Source organism: Palaemon carinicauda, chromosome 1 (assembly GCF_036898095.1).
Source record: "Palaemon carinicauda isolate YSFRI2023 chromosome 1, ASM3689809v2, whole genome shotgun sequence".
NCBI classification, from domain to species: domain Eukaryota; kingdom Metazoa; phylum Arthropoda; class Malacostraca; order Decapoda; family Palaemonidae; genus Palaemon; species Palaemon carinicauda.
Window position 1 is genome coordinate 195,895,293 of NC_090725.1, and position 17,500 is coordinate 195,912,792.

At 35.5% G+C, this 17,500-nt stretch overlaps 1 protein-coding gene across 1 annotated transcript in view; it reads right to left on the reverse strand.

The window, feature by feature from the left end:
* The window catches only part of LOC137653372 (UDP-glucosyltransferase 2-like), a 123,135-nt gene extending 119,281 nt beyond the window's left edge, over positions 1–3,854 (reverse strand). The window contains exon 1 of the mRNA XM_068386742.1: positions 3,400–3,854. The gene's annotated coding sequence lies outside the window, so the exon portion shown is untranslated. The remainder of the gene's footprint in view (positions 1–3,399) is intronic.
* Between the last annotated feature and the right edge of the window lie 13,646 nt (positions 3,855–17,500).

Consider the following 17,500-nt stretch of genomic DNA (forward strand, 5'->3'; position numbering starts at 1 on the left):
CTATATCAAGGAGTTAAAGTAAATACACAATGATAGTAATAACAACACCACACAAAATAAACATTAAAAATATGTTAAAAACTAGCCAATATGATATCTGAGGTAATGATACATAAAATGTCAGAATGAAATAACACACAAATAAGTAAAAGAAGTAAATATATAATGCAAGTAATAATAAAAACTTAGGAAATTATTATTATTATTATTATTATTATTATTATTATTATTATTATTATTATTATTATTATTATTATTACTTGCTAAGCCACAATCCTAGTTGGAAAAGCTGGATGCTATAAGCCCAGGGGGTCCAACAGGGAAAATAGCTCAGTGAGGAAAGGAAACAAGGAAAAATTAAATATTTTAAGAAGAGCAACAATATTAAAATAAATATCACTTTATGAACTATAAAAACTTTAACAAAACAAGAGGAAGAGAAATAAGATATAAGATAGAACAGTGTGCCCGAGTGTACTCTCAAGCAAGAGATCTCTAACTCCAGACAATGGAAGACCATGATACAGAGGCTATGTCACTACCCAAGATTAGAGAACACTGGTTTTATTTTGGAGTGTCCTTCTCCTAGAAGAGCTGTTTACCATAACTAAAGAGTCTCTTCTACTCTAACAAAAAGGAAAGTGGCCCCTGAACAATTACAGTGCAGTAAGAAGAATTGTTTGGTAATCTCAGTGTTGTCAGGTGTATGAGGACAGACGAGAACATGTAAAGAATAGGCCAGACTATTTGGTGTGTGAGTGCGTAGGCAAATGGAAAAAAAACCGTAACCAGAGAGGAGGATCCTATTCTTTACAAATTCTCCTCTGTTCTCATACATCTGACAACTCTGAGATTACCAAACAATTTTTCTTCTCCCAAGGGGTTAACTACTAAACTGTAATAGTTCAGTGGCTACTTTCCTCTTTGTAAGGGTGGAAGAGGCTCTTTGCTATGGTAAGCAGCTCTTCTAGGAGAAGGACACTCCAAAATCAAACCATTGTTCTCTAGTCTCGGAGTGTCATAGCCTCTGTACCATGGTGGTCTACTGTCTTGGGTTAAAATTCTCTTGCTTGAGGGTACACTTGGGCACACTGCTCTATCTAGTTTCTCTTCCTCTTGTTTTGTTAAAGTTTTTATAGTTTTTAAAGGAAATATTTATATCAATGTTTTTGCTGTTCGTAGAATATTTTATTTTTCCTTGTTTCCTTTCCTCACTGGGCTATTTTCCCTATTGGAGCCCCTGGGCTTATAGCATCCTGCTTTTCCAACTAGGGTTGTAGCTTAGCATTTATTGTAGCTTAGCATTTAATAATAATAATAATAATAATAATAATAATAATAATAATAATGATAATACTGACTGGCCAGTCAAAAGACCCCATAACTCTCTAGTGGTAGTATCTCAACGGCTCAACGGGTGGCTGATGCCCTGGCCAACCTAATATCTCAGGTATATTTCCGGAAATAGTCAAAACAATGGAGTAAGTACAAAGTTTGGGTTAAGCAATCGCCTTTTTTTTTTCAAGAGTCGCCGTCTCCTGTGTAATCAAATGGTTTTATTTTGTACAGGTTGGCTTTCTTGCACTTCATCTGATGCAAGGTCCTTAAAATATACTAGGAGAGGTCGGCTCATCAGTGAGCTACGTGCATTTGTCCGAAGCTTTGGTGACAAATTTTCAGAGACGGTGGCAGAGGTTTGGCCTGAATAGAGCTAGTATTAATTGATCTCTGTCATGTTTATTAACTTCCAGCAGCTATGCCTTCAGTTTGTGTTGTCATAATAATAGCAAAAAGACCATTAATATGGGTATTCGATATTTTATTTTCCCAAAAGAAGAAGAAATGGTGCATGCTTGCAAACGTGCAGACGATGTTAACTGGAAGCATGCTGTAATCTATTCAGTCCAATTGAAAGCAGAGGACTATGCTGATGACTGACTCCTGGAAATTGAAAAACCCTAAAGTCAACGTGCACTGAAGGAAGAGTCTGTGCCAACACTTCTTTTTTTTTTTTATGGCAAGTTACAAGTTCAGCAATTTGCCAAAAACCTGCATGATACATGTCTTCACCTCGACTCTATTTTCCTACAATATTTACCGTCCGACACCTAGATTACGAAAATTAAATTGCATCAGAAGTTCTCTGCCGTTGTCTTTAAAGGGGCGCCAAATCAAAAGTAGAAAAAATCGGTAAAAAGCGTTTTGAAACTTTCATGGATTATGTTAAAAAATATGGTAATAGTAAAGAACACCACGCTCTCCATTTACTCCAATATAATATAATCCTGCATTTCTCACCTTCTTGCACAGTAATTAGGGGGTTATTCAAATTCTGGGAAAGCAATAATTAGCAAGATATGTTGAAGAAGGGGGAAGGGGTTATAAAAAGCAAATAGCTCGGTTTCCTCACTAAACAACTTGGAACTGACATGTCAACATCGTCAACCAAACAGAATTCGTGATGCCAGCGTACATAAACAGAAGTTCGTGATACCAGCGTACATTTGATTTACTGTATATTCAATATATACTTAATTAAAAATGGATTAATTACTCAAAAGTGTCCTTAAAATATGCAATTTACAAATAGTGACACTTTTGAGTAATCACAATTCTTGATTAAGTATATTTTGAATATACAGTATATCAAATGTATGCTGGCATCACGAACTTCTGTTTATGTACGCTGGCATCACGATCTGTTTGGTTGACTATGTTGACGTCAGTTCCATGTCGTTTAGTGAGGAAACCGAGCTATTTTCTTTTTATAACCCCTTCCCCCTCTTCAACCTATCTTGCTAATTATTGCTTTCCCGGATTTTAAATAACCCCCTAATTACTGTGCAAGAAGGTGAGAACTGCAGGATTACATTATATTGGAGTAAATGGAGAGCGTGGTGTTCTATACTATTATCAAATATCCTTCTGGCTTTACTATTTGTGCTTGAGACGGGTTATTTATCATGGATGTACTTGAACATAATAAAAAAATATCAGTACATTTTTTTTTTTTTTGGTATTTCCCAAAATATAATGAAATATTATGCTCACAAGATGGCTGCCCAGAATGATGTTCCTAAAATCTAGTTTTTTATTTGATTACAAATGACAAGGTCAATTTTCAGTTTGTCAAAAAAAAAAGAAAAAAAAAACTTTACATATCTAAGACTAATATCAACATCTACGAGAAGTTTCATGTAAATGTGTGAAAAACCTTATATTTTATGAATAATTGAAGTACAGAAGTTTAAAGTTTGGAAATACTTGTAACATACTTATTTCTTTCTTGAAACTTCTACTTTCCAGATATAAAACTCTTCAAAATATAATGATACTGCGGGCAGCTAATGAATCATTTTTAAAATAAATGCTAAAAACTAAATATGGGCACCAACTTACCATGAGGTTACTTCTGGGCACTACTGTTATTTTCGTCTTGATTTAATTTTTGCACTTTTGCCCACAAATTACCTCACTGCTGAGGTGTTAGTGCATCAAGTCATTGGAGAGGGTTTTTTTTTTTTCTTTTTTTAATGCGGGTGTCTTCCCTTTCCTCATTGGTGCTCCTCACCAAAAAAGAAAATGGCTCTATGGAATTGGTGTCATTACTGGACCGTAAGTCTCTCCCTTTTCAGCGATAGTACGTTCTTCTTCCTGAAATTTTCTTATTTTTCTTGTATTTGCCTCTCCTTTATTGCTTTATTTTCTTTATAGCATCACAAATTCTTTTTTATCACGGTTATTTACCTAACTTTTCATGCTTCCTTGCAAAACTTCCTTGTGGCTGTCTAAACTTGCCGGATTTCATAGTTAAATTTTACCACTGCACAGTACATGCCAAAAAGAAACACAAAAATGGCCAAAGAAAGCGTAAATAACAGATCACCTCAGGAGCCAGACTACAACAACCGTTCTTCAAGGGAAGAGAGATTTTACTAATTTCCCTGGCTATAATTGGTTATTGTATCGTGGACTTTGGTCAGTTAGTGATTCTACTAAGCGAAAAAATTGCTAGAAACCACCAGAAATATAAGACATAATGACATAACCAGCAATTGTAGAAAAAAAACAAATACAATCTTAATTACCGAGGTGCATACATTCGAAAGCGTCACGCCCACTCTTCCAAGGGTTACAACTCTGTCTCTTTAAACACCTCTACAAGCTATTATAAGAGCTCAAATATTCAGTTTTACAAAAATAAAAAAAATGCGTTTTTTCATGTTTTTTCGGTTTAGTGTCCCATTAAGTAACCATTAGATATATAAAAACTATCCAGTTTTTTGTTCTTCATCTATACTAATTGTTGTTGTGCTTTGATAAAATTTTAAATACTACAATGTCTTTTCAGGTAGCAGTGTATCTGAAAAGGAAGAGGATAGATATGCACGAGCCATAAAACGAGGACATAAGAGGACAGCCCAGGAAATTTTATGTCTAATGAACTTCACTCCTAGTAATGTTCTTTTTATTATTACTATGGCATCCAAAGTTACCGAACGTGACAGAGATCAAGTAAGACTACCTTAATTCAGATTAAACCTCTGCCACCGTCTCCGAAAATTGCATGGGTATTATGAAACTTTGATGTATGGTCTGTTATAAAGAAAATCTGTAGTTAAGTACAAAAAAAAAAAAAAATATACCTCAAGAAGTATATTTGGATAAGTATCCTTGCATCGTGTTACTATGTATACCTGTCAGAATTAGTGCTGTCAGGGGAGACTGCTCGTAGCGTGACGACATGCGCATAAGGAACGTATTTTCGCTAGCTGATGAGCCGACCTCTCCGAGTACTGTATATTTAAAGGACCTTGGGCTGATGATTCTTTTACCTTGGCTAAAAATTAATGGATTAGCATGTCTCTAAAAGAGGCAGCGGTCGTCAAAAGATCCTACGAAATTCTATAATTCTTTGTCAAAATAATAAAAAAAAAACTTTGTCATTAACAGTAGAGATATATTGTACCGTAGTTCAACCCCTTTCCTTCACCTCACTATAGCCATTTAATGTGCTTGAGACTTGCAGGTATACGAAGAGATTAAGTTATTTGACAGATTATCAGAGTATGAAATCTTTTCCAGTAAAGACAGATTATATCTCGGTCCTTTTTTTCTAAGGTTAATTTTTCTGTGTGTGTGTGTGTGTGTGTGTGTGAGAGAGAGAGAGAGAGAGAAAAGAGAGAGAGAGAGAGAGAGAGAGAGAGAGAGAGAGAGAGAGAGAGAGAGAGAGAGTTTTATTCTTTATTCATTGTCGTTTAGCATGATTTTTATAAGATTGTGTTTTAGCTATATTTGAATATTAAAGAAATGTACAACTGAATACCATTTAGCCAAAATTGTACACAATAATCTTTATAGCTTGTGGATTAAGACCAGATATTTATTTAAAAGGAAATTAGATTTTTTCTACTACTATAACAACTAAAACAGCACATACAATATGGTTAAGTGTGTTAGGTATGGCGAATTGGCCCCAACGTTTGACTACAGTGTCGTACCTATTTACAAGTCAAACCGGCCTCTAACGGGAACATGCGTACATTAACCGTAAACACAAACCAGCGTAAAGAAAGACTGGTGTTGTAATTGTTCCCGTCAGACGTATGTCTACCGCATATGGCCTGTACTCTCCCGACAGAAAAGGGGGTGGGGTGGGGGCAATTTCAACTTACGGTAGCAAGGTACGTGAAAATGTGATCTGAGCATTAATTCTAAACTTCATTCTTACATCATCTTTCCGCATCTCTTATCCTTATCACCCCCAATTCCTCACCTCTCTCTCTCTCTCTCTCTCTCTCTCTCTCTCTCTCTCTCTCTCTCTCTCTCTCTTTTGGAGGAAAGATAGGTATGGAAGTGGCATGGGTCAAGATTTGTGAAGCCGAGACTGAGAATGACTTTTTGTCATTGGTGATACACATATACTTTATATTATTTGAAGCAAAAAAAAAAAAAAAAAAAAATCATGCAAATAGTTTGTGGTATTTTAGGATGTCATGTCCCAATAAATTTGTTTTTCATAAACCACCAAATTATGGTATTCTTGGCATAGAAAAAAGAACCGTTGAAAGGGAAGCCAAAGCTTGCTATTTACAGCTTCTTACTGTAAGGTGCGACAGTGTTTTAATCTATTTGAATCGGCTTCTTGAAGATGAGAACAACAGTAATAAAGATCACGCCCAGATGTACAAATCACAAGAGGCCACCAACACCGATTATCCGATAATAAAAAGATGAAAACGACGCCTGGCCTTTGGAGGGAAAATGTTTCTTTCAAGGGCTATCTTAAGAACTTTCAAGAGATCTGATTAACCCTGATTAACGGATAAGGATTGAGTCAAGACCTCATTGATTTATTGTTTAGTCAAGTTTGGGAACGTGTAATGATGATCTAGCCGCTCATGAGTTTTGTGCAGCTTATACAAAGATTGTTATACGTAATGACTAGGGTGACCATTTATTTGAATAGCCTTGTTGTTGAAGATTGCCTGGCCCTTTTGGCCAGACACGGGTTCTTGCAATCTTCCAGCCCGTAGGTGTTTTGGTAGGATTTATTGGGATAGGTAGTTGGGATGGGGGATATTCTGCAACATTTATTTTAGGATATTGGGATAGGTTTTGGGTTATGATGGGTTGTTTTTAAGAAAGAAGTAGGTGACTGTGGGAAGGGGATACCTTCCCAAGAGCCCACTGGGTCCAGTCTTAGTTAGAGAAAAAGAATTATAGTAATAAGTCCCGATAAGTAGGAGAGCTCGGGAAGGAGTTGAAAAGTTTTAGTTGGAGATATTGATATAGGTGAAGTAAAAAAGTTCTTCATAGTGGTTTAAGCCCAAGTTGTGAGGTGGAGGGATAGTGTGAGATTTCAGCTGAGTGAGAGAGAGCTGAAAGGAGGGAGTTGTAGCCGGTTGAGTAGTAGAGATAGGATGGAATAAAAAATTCCTGTACCTATAAATCTAGAAAAAAAAGTAAAAATAAAAAGTTACTTATGATTTGATTTATTGAGACTTCTTTCAAAGGTGGTTGGGAGGGATGCCTGACCTGGGAAGAGAGAGATTGAAGGTGAAAAAGATGCTGGATACCAAAAAGACCGCCGAGGGCTCTGGTCTCATCTTCAGTGTTGAAGAAAGGACGGGAAGGCAAAACTGTCTCCTTATAAGGAGTACGAGTTGTTGCACTCAGCCGCCAGCATCCGTTCTGATTCCAGCATAGAAGTTGAAAGGGGGGGGGGGGGGGGATATGAATGTTCCTCTTTAATTGCCGCCTAGATTACTGATTGGCGTTGTTGCAACGTTATCTCGGTGGAGGGTAGCTGCGGAGAAAGGCCGAGAGGGTATTATGATTGTCGATTATGTGCTTGACAATTGCTGTTGCAGTTGCAGGATTGTTAGGATTAAGATCCTGCCGAAGTAGGCTTGTTTCCTGACATTGCTGTAGATAGTGCTGTAGAGGTTCTTCTGTGTCCTAATTACAGTACATGCATGGTCTTATTGGTCTATGCTGTGCTGCTGGGTCTTCGCCATTATCTAAGATAATTTGGCAGCTGCATAGATATCCCAGTCGCAGTCTGCAGATGATAACTGTATCCTGGCGGGGTGTTTGACTTGCAATTGGATGTGGTAGTATGTTTGTGACTTCAATATACCACTTTATAGATCTTGATCCATCTAGGAAGGCTCGCCTTACTTCACTTGTCTTTTGGATGTTGCAGTAGGCATCCATTTGATTCTTGATGGTTTTTAATGAAGGTTGCAGAGTAATGCTAATGGTTTGGCACATTAAGACCGACTTGGCTAGGTGATCGGCCTCGTCGTTACCAGAGATTCCGGTATGGCTTGGAATCCAATTCAAGGTTACTTGCCTGTTGTTGCTTTGGTGGAATAAGGCTAAGAATTGAATTGCAGTGATGAGGTAGACATTCTCTGTAGGTTCCTTGTTGCTGAGGGCCATAATGGCTCCTCTGGAATCTGTGTGGATCGTTGTGTTCCCATCTTGTTGGTTGGCAGAGTGTTCTAGAGCTTTTGAAATAGCCACTAGTTCCGTTTGCAGTGTGGAGGCGTGGTTGGAAAGTCTCCAGTTTTCTCTATATCCTGATGTAGAGATAACTGCAGCAGCTGCTGCAGGGATTGCACGGTCTACTGATCCCTCCGTATAGTAAGTGTGAGGCGCAGGTGTGTTCCTGATTGCATTCTTTGCAGCTTCAGTGAGTTGCTCTGGTGTGCAGAGAGCCTTGCTTGCTGCTGGTAGGATGGTGAAGTTGTATTTGATAGGGTCCTGAGCCCAAGGGGCAGGAGGGCTGTAACCATCATGCTTTTGTTATCCTTTGGTTTTGTGAGCCTCATTTTACATCTGCATCCTTCTGAGTGTATCCAGTAGTTTCTTTGCATGGGAGTTTGGCGGAACTAGTTCTTCAGCTAGAGGTAGAAGCCTTTTTATTTTATTGTTGAGTGGGCTTTTTCTGTCTGCGATGATTGACTTGAATATAATCCTGCTATTCCTGATGTCAATCCTAGCTGACAGGGGAATTAGGTTGGTTCCTGCTCTCAGAGTCTTGTCCACTTGAACAGCCAAAGGGCGACAGAAGCATATAGCTCATGTCAATTTGCACTCATATTGAGTCATCATGGCTTAAATGCAGGAGTTTAATATATAGGTATTTTCAAAAACAAGCTCTGGTAAAAGGTCTTTTAATTACTGTGTTTTTATTCAGACATTACTACTGACATTTTAAATAAAAAATTGTTATTTACTCTATTAGGTAAAATTGTAGATAGTCACACAAAGAGAGAAAAAAAATACACAATTCTTTAGTGCATTATTAGATTTATTTTATCTTAACTAAGTACATTCAATAACAAAATATGATAATTTATAAGGGCTATCAATTAAAGTGTTTTTATTCAAAAGTTATTGCTTACATTTTAAACAGGAAATTATTCTTCAATTCTTAAGGAAAATTGTACACATTACATAAAATGAGGAAACAAAATCTTATAGCATTCCTTGGTGTATTTTTGGCTTGATTTGAGTTTCTTTAGGAGTGATGGGCTAGTTTCAAGATAATCTTTAAATTCACTGCAATTCAAGTCGAAGTTACATTTTACTATTAGTGCAGACTTCAGCGTAGATAATTGTAACTGGCTTTTCATTTTTGATGTCCAGAAGTTGTTCATCAGGAAGAACACTCTCTGTAGGAGCATTGGAACCAGGTAGACTAAGCCAAAATTCAATAACCTTTGCTATGTTTTTGAAAGGCATGCTTTCATTATCAAAGTGCCAGAAAATATCTACCCATTTTCTATCCACCTTGACATCACTCACTTTCCACTGTTGCATCTTTTCACCAGTCAAGAAATTTTTCACACATGTAATATTGTCAAAAATTTAATTATCATCTATTTCTAAATCATGTCTTATCTCTTGAATAAAGTTCACTTCTTCCTGAACCTGAGACCAACATATTGAATTACTCCGAAGAAGGATCCAATCAATTTTTCACTTCATCAAATGGCTTAGTCCACTGATCTAAGTATTCTACTGATGTTTCATAAAAGGATTCTACTGCAGTCTTAAAATTTTCAATATTATTCCCGCTCCTCTCCAAATCTCGTTGGCATCTTAGTGATTATAATTGGGATGAACAGTTCTCTTTTTCGTTCTGTTAGTTTCATTTTCAAGTCTTTTAAGATGTAAGAAACTTCCATCATAGAAACTTTTTGAGACTCTATTTTCAATGTGTATTCATGGAAAATTGTACTCTGACCGTGCATAAAATAGAGCAAAATCTCTGAAAATAAATCGTCAAAAATCTGTAACTTAGTTCCCTTCTTCTTTTGTTTGTATCAAGAAGCCGGAGCATAAGCTATGCTGCTGCATTGTATGAGTCAGCAAAGTGAGCCTTAGAAATTTGGTAAAAAAAATAAAAAAGTCATCAATTCATATTACTAAACACATATGTAGTGGCAATTGACGGATAAATGTGGGACATATGGCTGGAAGGGGGACATTCAGGTGTCCCCTACAGAGAGTGATTTTTTAGGGGAACAAGTTGTTTTAAGGGGGACGTATGGTCACCCTAGTAATGGCGTGCAAGGTGTGCTGAGCAGCAACAGCATGTCTTTGGAATAGATACCGATACTGACGGCATTCAGTCTTGGTAATTATAAAGATGGTAAACATATGGAAACCCCAACAGTTGTGGCAATAAATTCGTCAAGTAAAAGCAATATTTCCGATTTTTTTTTTTTTTTTAGTAACTGATGGAGATGAGTATGCATATTATTTACAGTACACACCATCTTTCGTTTATCACAAATGCAATTGTAGTGTACATAGCTGGATTCCTAGTGCACAGTATAACTATGTCATTGTGATGTGAAAATTGAACAGAGGATCTTAGCAGTATAAACTATAGTTCCTAAAAATCCTCAATCTCATTAAAAAGTAGACACTCTAATTCACTAATCTGATGACGTAGTTGATATAATGACTTGTGGAAAAAAAAATCGAGAACCAAATTCAAGTAACAATTATCCTGACTTACAAAAAGCTTGAAAGGAAAAGAATTCCATAAAATTATTACTTTTGGATTTAAATATCAATGTTACAGACATTTCGTTTAATTTAGCCCGATTACATGTATGAAACTGAATTACTGCATATTCATTTAGTTTTGCTAAACTTACTGGTATCAATTAATACCTGACAGTTAAGATATCATCATACTGCTAAACATTGCTTTGAAAGACTGCTAGATAAAAAATATCAAAAGTCGTCACTCTTTCACGAAATTAATATATATTAGCGGCCGGTAAATTATTTTCTATAAATGCGGCTGCATATATATTATTTTGTTTCTGCTATATCTGAAACCACTGTTATGTATATATATACTGTATATATATATATATATATATATATATATATATATATATATATATATATATATATATAATGTAAAAGTTATACTGACCAAATTTTCATTTTAAGAAACGAGGTACAGCAATGCGTAGAATATAGAAATCCAATTTTGATGGCATTTGTGGACTATGAAAAATCCTTTGATAGTGTGCCCCGGTCAATTTTGTGGAGAGTCCTACGTTATTATGGAGTTTATCTTAAATAAGTAAATTTGATTAAGTCTGTTCATGAGCATAGCAAGTGCAAAATTAATGTCAATGAAGTCCTACCAAATGAATTTCCAATGAATAGGGGAGAACTCCAAGGGATGTGTTGTCACCCATGTTGTTTATCCTCCTCATGGATTTTGTAATGCATAGAATAGTTAGGAATGGTGGAGAAGGATTGGACTGGATTGGTAACCTAGAGTATACTGATGATCCTGTCCTTGTTAGCAGAACACCACAGGACATGCAAAGCTTGGTTACCAGAATGCAAGAAATATCACATGAGGTTTGGCTCTAGATAAAAGAAACACAGAACGATGAGAACGGAATATGTAATGGAAGATAAAATTTCAATAGAGGGAGAAATGATTGATTTATCTCATAAATGTACTTTGGATTCTTCCCTATTCCTATAATCATCGGTTATGTCTCTATTTTTTCTGTGTCTCAGCGAATTAGACCAAGCTACAGGCGACACTCAAGGTTAATGCTGACATGGTGTCTAGCTCGCGCTTGTCACATGCTTGTAACGAATGTTAGGCTAATATGTTCTTAAAACAAAGACAATATTTTAGGTCACCTTTTGTTTTCTGAATTTCTCATTGTTTGTAAATAGTTCTACAGGGTTGTTTAGCAAGTGGTTGGGGAGTGATTAATGCTGAAACATGACATTCTTATTTACTAACTCCTAACTGCTATTACAACTTTTAAAATTACTGTGTCACACAGATCTGCTTTTACACACATTCCGATAATTTACTTTATTCTTTGACACAAACTAAAAAAAGTCTACGGCAACTTGTTTGCCATTTCTCAAATTTTTCATATTACTTATTTGTTCTAGCGAGTGGAAAGAAACGGACAACTAAATAAGAATTCAAATTCTCTTCTCTCTATCATGTTGCCAAATAGCACCCAAAAACAATAAATTTTTCACTAGTCACGATTTTTCCAAAACACACAATCCTATACAGAGTTAGAAAACAAAGACCTAATTCTGACCTTTAAGAAAAAAGAAATTACGTTACTTGTCAAAATCTTAGATTTATTTTCAACACACAAAAAAAAAAAAAAAAAAAACTTATTCAAGATGCGCTCTTAAACAGTAGCTATAACATCATAATGGCAAACTAAGGAAATTCTCACGCTCCATTCACTTCATTCATTTTCATTTAAACTCAAAGTGATCGACCTTTTAATTTAAAATACATTTATGCTCCATGTTAATTCATTTGACATTACTTGCTTAAAATAATTTGTTAACAATGGGTGGTGTCATGACTCAGACCGATTACTGGTGAAACAAATCACTTATGAAACGTTGTAACTAAAAGAAACTAAATACTTCTTCTTCTTCTTCGTTGTTTATTAGCATGCCTTATTTCCAATTCGTGTGGGGTAACACTGTTGCCTTCTTTTGAAGGACTTTGCTTTGGCTTTTGGGGTGGACCGTAGTCCCGACCGGCTGCCCTGCCTGTCATCGCGTAGACCCTGGTAGTGTATGTTTGTGTTGTGCCAGCCACCATCGCCCTTCCTCCCAGCAGCGAGGAGTCATGGCGTAGTTAGGTCGACAGTTCGAGACATGTGAGTTGTGTGTTATGTTTTTAGGAAGGTGTTGGAATGCCTGTTTTTGTGTGTGTATTAGTCTGTAACACCCATTTGCTGTACGCAAACCTATCCGTCGATTACATACATAATCCTAAGGTGTCTATAAATCGCGCGCATGACAGATTACTAATTACTTAACAAACTATTGGCAACTGAAATTACTTTAACTATAACACACTTATCTTCATTAATTAGGATAATCTCAGACAAAAACTGACAAACAACAGTTCAACTCTTTCTTTTAAAACATTTTATAACGATGTAAGTAGACTACTAATCGACAATAAGGTGTGTGACGTAAGAACAAATATTGTGACACGAATAACCCATATTATCAATGTACCTAATTTATGTTTCTTTCCCCATAATTTTACTAAGTACATGCTCAAAAAGAACCTCATAAAAAACTTCATAAATTACATCTCACCACTGAATTTACAAACCTCCTACATTTCAATTATGGCTGAAAGATTTCTTTTCTTGAATTAAACAACTATTATCATCGATAATAGTTATTACAACATGTGACTCTACTTCTTTTCAAAGAAACACATTTAACACGTTAAAAAAAAAAAAAAAATCGTGGCATTACCTTCTTCTCTCAAATATCACTGTGTTCATCGGTTGGCTGGGACTATGGCTAATGTAGGGGGCCTGAGGATATTAGTGCAAATTCTCCCACTAGTAGGCTATGGCTGGTAATTCAATAGTAGGGCAAATAATGTTATGTTTGTGTCGTTGGTCGAAACTGAAGCCAAAGCCGATGTAGAGTCGGAACAGTCAGTTTATAAATGCTAAATTCAGAACTAATAACCACACCCAACTTAACTGTTGAATTTAGGTGCATTCACAGTTGATTATGTTTAATGTTACGGACATTTTCCCTTTATATTTTATTGATACTTGCATGGTTTTATGCATCTTTGCTAAAATCATTGATTATAGAGTATGATATTATATCCTTGTTTCCACATTACCCAAAATATACATAAGTAATGTTGGTTATCGTGTGTGGAACGAAATTTTCAAATTGTTTCGTTTCTGTAGTTTATAGAAATTACTATACTCTGAAATAATTACTATTCTCTATATTTTCTCTTATAATTCCTTTAAATATCATAGATAGGATATTTGTGCATCATATGTTAGCTTTATTTTCCTTGATAGGACTTTCAATATAGGAAAAATTAGTTTTTGAGATACACATTGTAGTTGCCAGTTAGTGAATTTCGAATGAAATCCTCTGCCATTTGTTGCATCAGTTTTGACGTCGACTGTACCAACACGGCATATTACATGTGAAATTTTGATGTAATTGTAATTGTCCTGAATATGATTCTACTTAACTCTCTCTCTCTCTCTCTCTCTCTCTCTCTCTCTCTCTCTCTCTCTCTCTCTCTCTCTCTCTCTATGCACGATATACCGTTTCATTTTTCGTTCAGAAGTACTGTTTTTTATGTTGATCATTCTGTCCAAGTAACACATTAAAAAAATGCTTACTTTAGCAAAGAAATTTATAATCTCATTTGGCATTAGAATGTCTTATGGTTTGCTTTTCACATTAGAGTTCAATTATTCTCCCAGTTCCTTATTTTCCTCACAAGTACTTTGACGTGTTGTATCAGGGCTTCAATCTGACGTGTCAACTGTTTTGAAACTGCTACATCTTCAGACTGTTCTTTAACTGTAGGCACTGAAGTTTCATCAACATGATCACAACATTTCCTCCACTAATCTTTTTTTACTGTGCTTACTAGAAAGATCGTCCCTTTCAGTAACTTTTACTCTTGAATTTGAGAAATTCAATATATAATAATGATTTCAAAATTATTTGTAGAGATTGTATGTACATAACATATCATATAATGGTATTATGTATTATTGGTTTACATATATAATTTATAAAGGTGGTAGTCACTTTGGCGTGAATTATTGTAAAATTAATACGGTTGGTATAATACAATTTAAAAGGAATTTAGAAAAATTATTGGTAGTTGTTGTAATAAAAGTTTATATGCTGCACTTGTATATGGACCGTGATATACTGTTATTACAACAAGTACCAACAATTTTTCTATATACCATTTAAATTGTATTATAAAATGATTATTCATTCTATATAAATGCACACCACATATTTCAAACTATAACATTTTATATCATAAAACGTTATAATCATATATCACATACATTCAGACTGTTCAAATAATTTACCAGGTGGCCTTAGTGTAAAGCGGGACGCAGCGGGAAACTCGTGTCTACTTTACAACAGAACCCCTTGTTCATTACAGCCCGTATCACAGCTGTCAAAAATGTTATATCTTTCTGATCCTTGGAGAATCGAACAAAGTGTATGTATCTAACAGGAAAAACACAACAAAACATTAGAATTTTTCTCATGTCTTATCTCCAGAGATAAAAAATAATGAACTCGATTACCAAATGTTTTAAAGTATACACAGTGTTTTCCATGGATACATACCTAAGTTTTTGAAAATAATTGGCATTGCTTTATAAGTGCATAAGTACTTACGTGGTTGAAGTAATATCAAAACTGATAGAACATTTAACTTAACTTTGATAATATAACATCTCTATTTTATCGTCATAACATTTCTCACAAGACGAAAAGAATTCCAGCATGCGGTGTTTAGTTATTATGGCAAAGTTTTGGAGATAAAACCCATGAAGGTCCATATAAGTTATAGTACAAGGTAATGCCATGTGAATTCTGGCACTCTCTCCTGCTTGTTAGAATTAATGGTGTCAAATGGAAGACTTAACGACAAAGCTGGAAACAATATTAAGATGTTGATCTCTCGTATCCCTAAATTACAGCAACGACGTTTTGACAAAGGAGGGATAAACGAATAATTTTCAAAGTATTCATCGGCCGAAATATGACAAAATATGTAGAAAAACCATTAAGGAACGATGTACTCAACAGAGACGATATCACACACACACACACACACACACACACACACACAAAAAAAAAAGAAAAAAAAAATATGCTGTGTAATTTCATTATCATAAAATTCTAGTCAACTCATCAGACTACATGTACATCTATGGCATGCGTCTAAGATACGTGGACATGCACATACACGGTAGAATAATGCTTATGCTTCATTTTGCAATGTAAATTCTCACCGTTCCGCCAAGCCTTACTTCTTCCGTGCTTGAGGGTTCACTCGGGCATGCTTTCTATCTTGTTTTCCTCCTTTTGTTTTTTTGAAGTTTTTAGGGTTCATGTAGGGAAGATCCAATTTAATGCTGTTGCTGATCTTAAAGTAGTCTTTTTTATTTGTACAATACTTCTCTTGTGGTTTATTTATTTCCTTGTTTCCTTTCCTAAGTTGGATATTTTTCCCTGTTGGAGCCCTTGGGCTTATAGGATCCAGCTTTTTCAAATAGGGGTGTAGCTTAGCTTATAATAATAATAATAATAATAATAATAATAACAATAATAATAATAATAATAATAATAATAATAATAATAGTGTTATGAATAGGTGATACGAAAGGAATAATTTGATTAATATACCTGAAGCTGATGAAGACCTTGATGTGCCCATCAATGAATTCAGTGAGTTTGAAGTCTAAGCTGTCATTTAAGAACTAAGAGAAGGAAATCCCCTAGATACGAGGGAAAAACTGGTGAGATGATATTGGCTGAAAATGAAGGGGCCCCCAGAATACTTTCAAGATTTTTTTGTATAATGTAACATGTGACAAAACCTGATGAGTGGGGGCTATTAGTGCTGGCGAAAATGCCAAAATTAGGAAACCTGACTGCTTGTAATAATTACAGAGGTATCACACTTACGTCAGTTTTTTTTTCAAATATATAATATGCTTATTCTAAAGAGATTGGACAGTAATATTGATGAAAAGTTGAGAGATGAACAACCAGGATTCCAAAAAGGTAGAAGTAATACTGACCAAATTTTAATTTTGAGACATGTTGTACAGCAATGCTTAGAATATAGAAATCCACTATTGCTGGATTTGTGGACTATGGAAACCCTTTGATAGAGAGTCCTTCGTTATTATGGAATTCCTCTTAAATATGGGGATTTGATTAAGAATGTTCATGACCATAGCAAGAGAAAAGTTAGTGTTAATGAAGACCTATCAAATAAATTTCCAGTGAACAGCTGAGTAATCCAAGGGAAGATGTTGTCACCTATGTTGTGTATCCTCCTAATGGATTTTGAAATGCGTAGAATAGACGGAGATGGTGGAGAAGAAATGGATTGTATTGGTAATAGGAAATGAGTAGACCTAGAGTATGCTGATGATGCTGTCCTTATTAGCAGAGCACCACAGGATTTGCAATGCTTGCTTACCAAAATACATGAAATATTACAAGAGGTTGGGCTCAAGATAAATAGGATAAAGTGAGAGATGATGAGAACAGAGTATTCAATGGAAGATGAAATATCATTGGAAGGAGAAAGGATTAATGAGGTAGTAATTCATTCAAATTACCCCTAATGAGTCAATATGGATAAATATCAACACAACATCGTGTTCAAATAGAAATAAATTTCTACCTCATACTTGTTGAACACGATGTTGTGTTGATATTTATCCATATTGACTCATTAGGGGTAATTTGAATGAATTACTACCAATTGTGTCACGTGGTGGGCCGGGAAATCGGGTAAAACTCGCTGGTAAGAGACTGATGTCTCACCAGGTAAATCCTCGGACAGCTAGGTAGCGTCAGGTTCCGATTTCTTTTATGGCCTCTCATGGCATGG